The 6,763-nt window shown below is 45.1% G+C and overlaps 1 long non-coding RNA gene across 1 annotated transcript; it reads left to right on the forward strand.

The window, feature by feature from the left end:
- Window positions 1–821: 821 nt before the first annotated feature.
- LOC129146211 (uncharacterized) lies at window positions 822–5,215 on the forward strand. The gene is made up of 3 exons (XR_008552709.1): window positions 822–843; window positions 3,757–3,884; window positions 4,972–5,215. It is a non-coding gene; the product is annotated as an uncharacterized LOC129146211 (long non-coding RNA).
- The last annotated feature ends 1,548 nt before the right edge of the window (window positions 5,216–6,763 follow it).

The following is a 6,763-nucleotide window of genomic DNA, read 5'->3' on the forward strand; positions in this document are numbered from 1 at the left end:
ACCTCTGCAACCACGGGGGTACAGAGTCCAAGGCCCCTGCAGGTGCAGGCCGCAAGCCCGTTTTGGCCATGGGGCCCCTTCCCCCGGGGGACACCTACACCTCCTCTTGCAATCACACCCCTAGGGCCAGGCCGTGCCCAAAAACGCCCATGACGGAGCGCGGGGTCACTGTCACGGGGGGCACCCCCTGGAAGCCACAGACGAGCGGCGACCGCGTCTTCTTCCACAATTGCAGAGAGACAGGCCGGCGGGGAAAGGCAAGGGCAACCCAGCCCCATTCAGAGGGGAAGAGTCTTCACCTGGCCCAGCAGCGCTGATGAGCCCCGGCTCCGCCCCCCGCTGGAGCCTGACCCTGCTCACTGGACTCTGCCTGTGCAACGGTGCACTTCTCAGGGCCGCCTTGAGGGGGCGCTGGTCAGGGACTTCGCGGACCCTCATCCCCCACGGGGCTTGGGGGCCCTCTACACCAACCGGGTTACGGGGTCCTAAGACCCCTACAGGGACCAGGTTCTCAAGCCCGTTTTGGGAACGGGTCCCCTTCCCCCTGGTGGATACCTACACCCTCCTCTTGCAATCACACCCTAGGGCCAGGCCGTGCCCCCAAAAACGCCCATGACGGAGCGGCGGGGTCACTGTCACGGGGGGCACCCCCTGGAAGCCACAGACAAGCGGCGACCTCGGCCTCTTCCAAAATTGCAGGCAGACAGGCCGGCGCGGAAAGCCCCGGGCAACCCAGCCCCACTCAGAGGGGAAGAGTCCTCACCTGGCCCAGCAGTGCTGCTGAGCCTCTGGCTATGCCCCAGGCTGGAGCTTGACCCCGCCCCGGACTCTGCCTGCGCAAAGGTGCGCTTCCCAGGGTTTCAGCTTGGGGGCGCAGGTGAGGGGTTTCGGTGACCGTCAGACCCCACTGGGTTAGGGGCCCCCTACCCCAATTGGGAAACTGGATCCCCTTCAACCAGGGGGAAACTGGCCCCCTTCCCTCTTGGGGATTGGTAAAGCTTTCCCCCGGAGAACACCTGCACCCTGCTCTTGCACTCACACCCCCAGGGGCACGCAATGCGACCGAAGGCGCTCTAGACGGAGGGGCGGGGTCACTGATGTTTACCCTATAAGGGAACCATTTTGGAAAGAATGTCCTTTCAAAATCCTGCCAAATATTGGTGAGAAAGGCTCACACTTCATTTCCTTTTGCACCTTCCTGAGGTTATACCAGGGCCACCTACTTTGTGTTTTTGACCACAAACAAATTAATTTGCTAATATTTCTCAATAGAGCCAACGTGTATTTAGGCCCTGTGTTAGTAGTGTTTGGGGTTTGAAGGAATCCTTGAGGGTCTCATCCTTGAGGGTCTTGAGTCTAATGGGGGAGATTTATGTAGCTGCAGATAATATCTCAGATTGTCCCTCATCTACAACTGGATAACCAGTCTTATCCATTAAAAAAATCCATAATTAAAGAGGAAAGTAATTATTTTTTATTTTAGAAAATACAGCCAGATTAAAAAATCTATAAATAAAAATATAAAAATCATTCTTTCTTAATGTAGTGATAATCACTGTTCTCTCAGGTTTTTTGTTGTTGTTGTTGTTCCGTCTGCAGATCCATTTTGTTCAGAAAAGAAAATATAAGCAATTATCCTCAGTATGGTATCTCTTCCGTTTCAGTTTTAAGTGCCTTGTTGGTTGACATGTGTTTCCTACAACTTGTATAGTATCACCTACACTCTGTTTGGGGAAAAAAAAATCTATCACATTTGACCTTTCTTGCCTATTGATTTTTTTCTTGTAGGGTCACTTTTAGCCAGTAAGGTCTGTCATTGAAACGCTCCCCTCTGTTAGATGTTCCACCATGATATCGGGTAAATCGTGTCTCAATTTTGTGGTCTTCAGCTGTTGTGTAGAGGACTCTCTTTTCCTTCTTGAGGACCAGTGTACTCTCTCAGTTTCACACATACAGAACTTTAGTTCCTTTCAGCCAACCTCAGAAACCTTGTACTTCAATTAAGGTGAACTCACCTGACTATCAGAGTATAGAAGACATGTTTTCTCACAAAAGCTTGCTAATTTATTTATTTATTTTAAAGATTTATTTATTTATGCATACAAGAGCTGGGGTACAGGCCAGCGATGCAGGGGGTGAGAGGATTCACCAGAGACAGAGTGGGGGGCAGAACAGGCAGACTGACTGAAATACACTGCTGAGGGGAGCAGCGGGCAAGTCAGGAGAGGCCTGCTGTGCCCTGTGGGTTTCTCCCTGGCTGGCCGGGGAGCGAACTCGTGCTGCAGAGGCTGTGGACCACTTCATAGTGCTGTGCTTAACCCTTGTGCCACCAGGAAGGCCCCAAAGGCTTATTTAGAAGTGACTTTATTCTGAAACTTGATGTAAAGATAGGCCAAAGAGTACTGAATGAGACTAGGAGGAGAATCATTTCTCTCACAGCTGGCTTGATAACCTTCAGCTGTAGATGGAAGCCTGAGTCTGACCTTGACCAAAAATGGCTTATTGATTTTTGTGGTGGAAGTAAAATGGCATCAATATTTCATGTGTCTTGTGAAAATAAATTCATGGGACTTTAAAGAAGCAAATGTCAGTGTTTTGCTTCTTTTGTATTTGCAGTGAAAAACATCATAAAAGTTCAAAAGCTGTCAAACATGTGCTGCTTCTATAACACCTGTGCTAGGAAAAAGGTCTTCATCTAAAATGATCTGAACTTTTGTGTAATTTCTCCCTCTCAATAAATAAATGAATTACTCAACAGTGTGAGTATGAGGTTGACTTGAGATGTACAAATGAATAATCTTCCTTCATAAATTTCATGCTCCATTGATACCTCATAGCAGAATAAAGTCTGAGGAACATCTTCAAAATTTCAGATTGATAACATGATGATAGTAATCATTAACACTTACTTGGCACTAACTACCAGGCATTGTGCCAAATACTTTATATGTTCTCTCTCTTTTACTAATTCTAACTTCCCTTTGAGGTAGATCCTAGTATTCCCATTTTATGGATGGGGTCACACGGAGGTTAAGTAAACTACTTATAGTCTTAAAAATAGGAAGTGGTTGGTTTGGCCTGGGACTGAAACACAAGCCTCAACTGGAGTCTACACATATTGGGAAGAGAAACCTGTGAGAATTCTGTTGGGTTAGGTGAGTTTTTGTTCTACAGTCACCTTTATTAACTTATGCAGCTCTGTGTTGGCATTTGCTTTGTGGAACCCCCTTCTTTCAGTTGTTCTGTGCTGGACCATTAGACTCCTTGAGAGTAGAATAATTTATTTCTTTGTGATTGTACAGGACCTAAACTTTTTATGCAAGACAGTTAGATAAAAGTCCTGATACATAATAAAGTCTTTGGAAGAAGATGGGGGAGAATAGCTGGCACATCTTTGTAGCTTCCCTATAAAATAGCAAAGGCTAGAGGCAGTGTTCATCAGCACTGCTTCTGGAAATAATAGAGCTCTCTCTCTTGTGTTTTCAACATTTCCATAGCTTGACTTCAGAATTGCTAATGCGGTGAGCTTTTCTGACATACCTGTGTAGGGAGGACTAAGCTTTTATTCTATCTTCTTAGGTTCTGTTTCTGAGTTCTGTAAGTGAAACTGACAGATTAACAGGAGAAAAAAAGGCTACAGATTTATTTATGTATTTATTTTTGGAGAACAGAAAAGGTGGATAGCAGCAGGCAAGATAGGAGAGGTCTGCTGTGCAAAATAAAGATATAAGTGATGTTTTTAATATTTTTATGCAGAAGGCCTATACAAAGAAAGAAGTGAAAACTTGAAGAAGTGATTAGAGTTGGAAGTTTAATACCATTTTAATGAAGGGAAAAGTTACTGGACAACAAAAGAAGAGTTTTAGGGACCATAAATTATGTGGGTAAGTATATGGAGAAGCAAGTGGAATATAAGGGTTATTTTATTCAATGTGTTTATGCAGACTCATCTAGATGCCATCTTTGGCGACAAAGGTTGTTCCCCTATTTCATGTATGGGAGCAAGAATCATCTTAACAAGGGGAATTTATGTCCTACCTTTCGGTACATATGGAGAGGGTAGAGGAGTTCTTCCTATGTCTGTTTTTTCTTAATTTCCTTTAGCTCAGAATAACTCTGATGCCAGGGTGGAATGTTTGGGTATCATATCATCATCCCTTCCCCTCATACCTCATACCCAAGGAAGAGGAGAGAGAAAAGCAAATTTCAGTGGGTTGCTGTGCTCTGTCAAGATTCTCTATGAATTTATCAATCATTGTCAGCATTTTCTCACTTTAAATTTTTGAAAGTTGTGAGGCAAATTCCTTCACTTACTCTTGGGTAGGAGTTGGGGGAGAGTTTTATATTTGTGCTTTTTGATTGGCATGGGATTTTTACATTCTTCAGCATTTCCAGGTTTGACAAACTACTTTTTTTATATTCTTGGGACCAGAAAACAAACTCAAGATAGGTCTTTTATGCCTATTTTTTCCTGTTTCCCAGAAAGGTAGTAGTTTGAATTCAAATTTAAAAAGAGCTGTAAACAGCTGAAGTTATTTCCTGCTAAAGGGACAGCCTCAGATCCCTTATGAGTATCTGAAGTCCTAGTGAGTCCTCTGGGTATCCCTCCATGGCAAGGACTTTGCTTGGTTCTGAGAATCTCATGGGTTTTATTTCAGGATTCCCTCAAGGAGGGGCATCTTGAACCTTTTCACTTACAAGAGCCAAAGAAATGACTTCTGCCTGGAGAATATTCTGGAGTGACTGTGTCTTTCAGAAATCTTCTGGTCAAATCTATAATTTGGGGGACAACATCTCCAATTTCTAGCTCTCTGATTATGGATGAGTGTGGCTAGGCTGAGAGAAGCCCCTCCAAGCCTTTTGACATGGTTGGAAAGTATCTTAGATTGCAAGAGATTTACAAGATTCCACAGTCACATTTCCTTGCTTGAAAACCATATTCATGACTGTTCTAATATGTTGTCTGCCCAGCTTTTTAGGTTTCCTGGCTCCTTTGGGGCTTATTGTTTGGAAGAGTCAGTGCAAGTTTGTCAATAGTAGCCCTGAGTCTACCTAAACTATTTCGTGGCCAGAAACTGACAGTGAAACATTTCAACAGAAACCAAGCCCTCCAAAGTGAACTTTCTAAATGGTGTGCTGAATCTGAGAATTTCAACCTTATTTTTCTGTTGGGTAAAAATCATTCTCTTTTATTGTCCTGTACTCACTTTTATTTTATTTTTTTAAAGATTTAATTATTTATGCATACAAGAACTGGAGTATAAGCCAGAGGTGGGAGAGGGGCGTGAGAGGATTCACCAAACCCCGTGTGGGCTGAGGGTCCGCGAACGCGCTCACCAGCGCCCCCTACCGGCGGCCCCTAGAAGTGCACCTTTGCGTAAGCACAGTCTGTTGGGCGGGATCAGGCTCCGACCGGGGGCGGAGCCTGGGACTCATCAGCGCTGCTGGGCTAGGTGAGGACTCTTCCCCACTGAGTGGTGCTGGGTTGCCGGGGCTTTCCGCGCCGGCCTGTCTGCCCGCAATTTTGGAAGAGGCCGCGGTCGCCGCCCGTCTGTGGCTTCCAGGGGTTGCCCCCCCGACAGTGACCCCGCCCATCCCTCATAGGCTTCCTGGAATCAAAGTTCAAACCTTGCTTTGTAAAATTGCTCAGCGTTCACTCCAGGAAGGAGGGTTGTCAGCACTTCTTTAAAATAGGGACGGTAATAATTTTTCCTTTAAGAGACTGGTTCTCAGGCCTCCGGTTGCTCTGTCAGTTACTTAGGTCTCACACAAGAAACCAAAGCCTTTTTTTAAAAAGAAAATAATGTATATATACAGGGATTCTGACATAATGACATTTTTAGGAAAATATAATTATATTAATGGGAATAAGTTTTATTGCTATAACTTTAGAATGCACAAAAAAATGTATTTGTACTTGTTATTATGATGCTCTTGAGTGTTAGCTTTCCACTAAGTATCTTTGAAGCCAAAGATAAAGATCTGCAATTTGTCAGGACTGTTGACAGAGAAGGTGAGTTACTTCTGCAGCTGGACAGTCAGTATCAATGAGAGCAAATTCCTAATCATTATTAGGGAAGCCTGCAATTTAGATGACCAATGGGTCTTGGTGGAAAGCAACTGCCCTAGAAAGTAACATTCTCCGTCTTCTATCCCTGTGGGCAGCGAAGTTATTTTCACTGTCTACTCATCTGCTTACTAAATTAGCATATGGTTTTGTACACACAAGGATTGGGAGGGAATCAGGGGTGTTCCTAGAAACGTGTAAGGGCAAATTCTAATCTCTCAATCATCTGTGACTGAGACCTGTGACTCTGTTACAGGGCAGGGAGAGGGGCACTCCGGACCCCGCAAATCTGCCTGTTCTAAATGGGTTCTGCCATCTGCCGCATCAACACAAAACATATGAGACTTTAATGGGAAGGAACTTTAATACAATTAGGAAACAATATAGAAAAGACAAGGAATATAGTTTCTTTTTTTTTTTTAAAGATTTATTTATTTATTTATACAAGCACTGGGTACAGTCAGAAGCGTGAGAGGGTGAGAGAATTCACCAGAGCCAGAGCGGGAAGCGGAACAGGCAGACTGACGAAATACACTGCTGAGGGGAGCAACGGGTGGCAGGAGAGGTCTGCGCGCTTCGTGGGACCCTCGCCGGCGGCGGGGATCGAACTGGTGCTGCAGAGGCTGCGCGCAGCCTGGCAACCCAGCGCTCAACGACTGCGCCACTAGGGGAGGCCCCGGAATATAGTTTCTAAAT

This window comes from Talpa occidentalis, unplaced genomic scaffold, assembly GCF_014898055.3.
Source record: "Talpa occidentalis isolate TD23 unplaced genomic scaffold, MPIMG_talOcc4v2.1 talOcc4.182, whole genome shotgun sequence".
Classification (NCBI taxonomy): domain Eukaryota; kingdom Metazoa; phylum Chordata; class Mammalia; order Eulipotyphla; family Talpidae; genus Talpa; species Talpa occidentalis.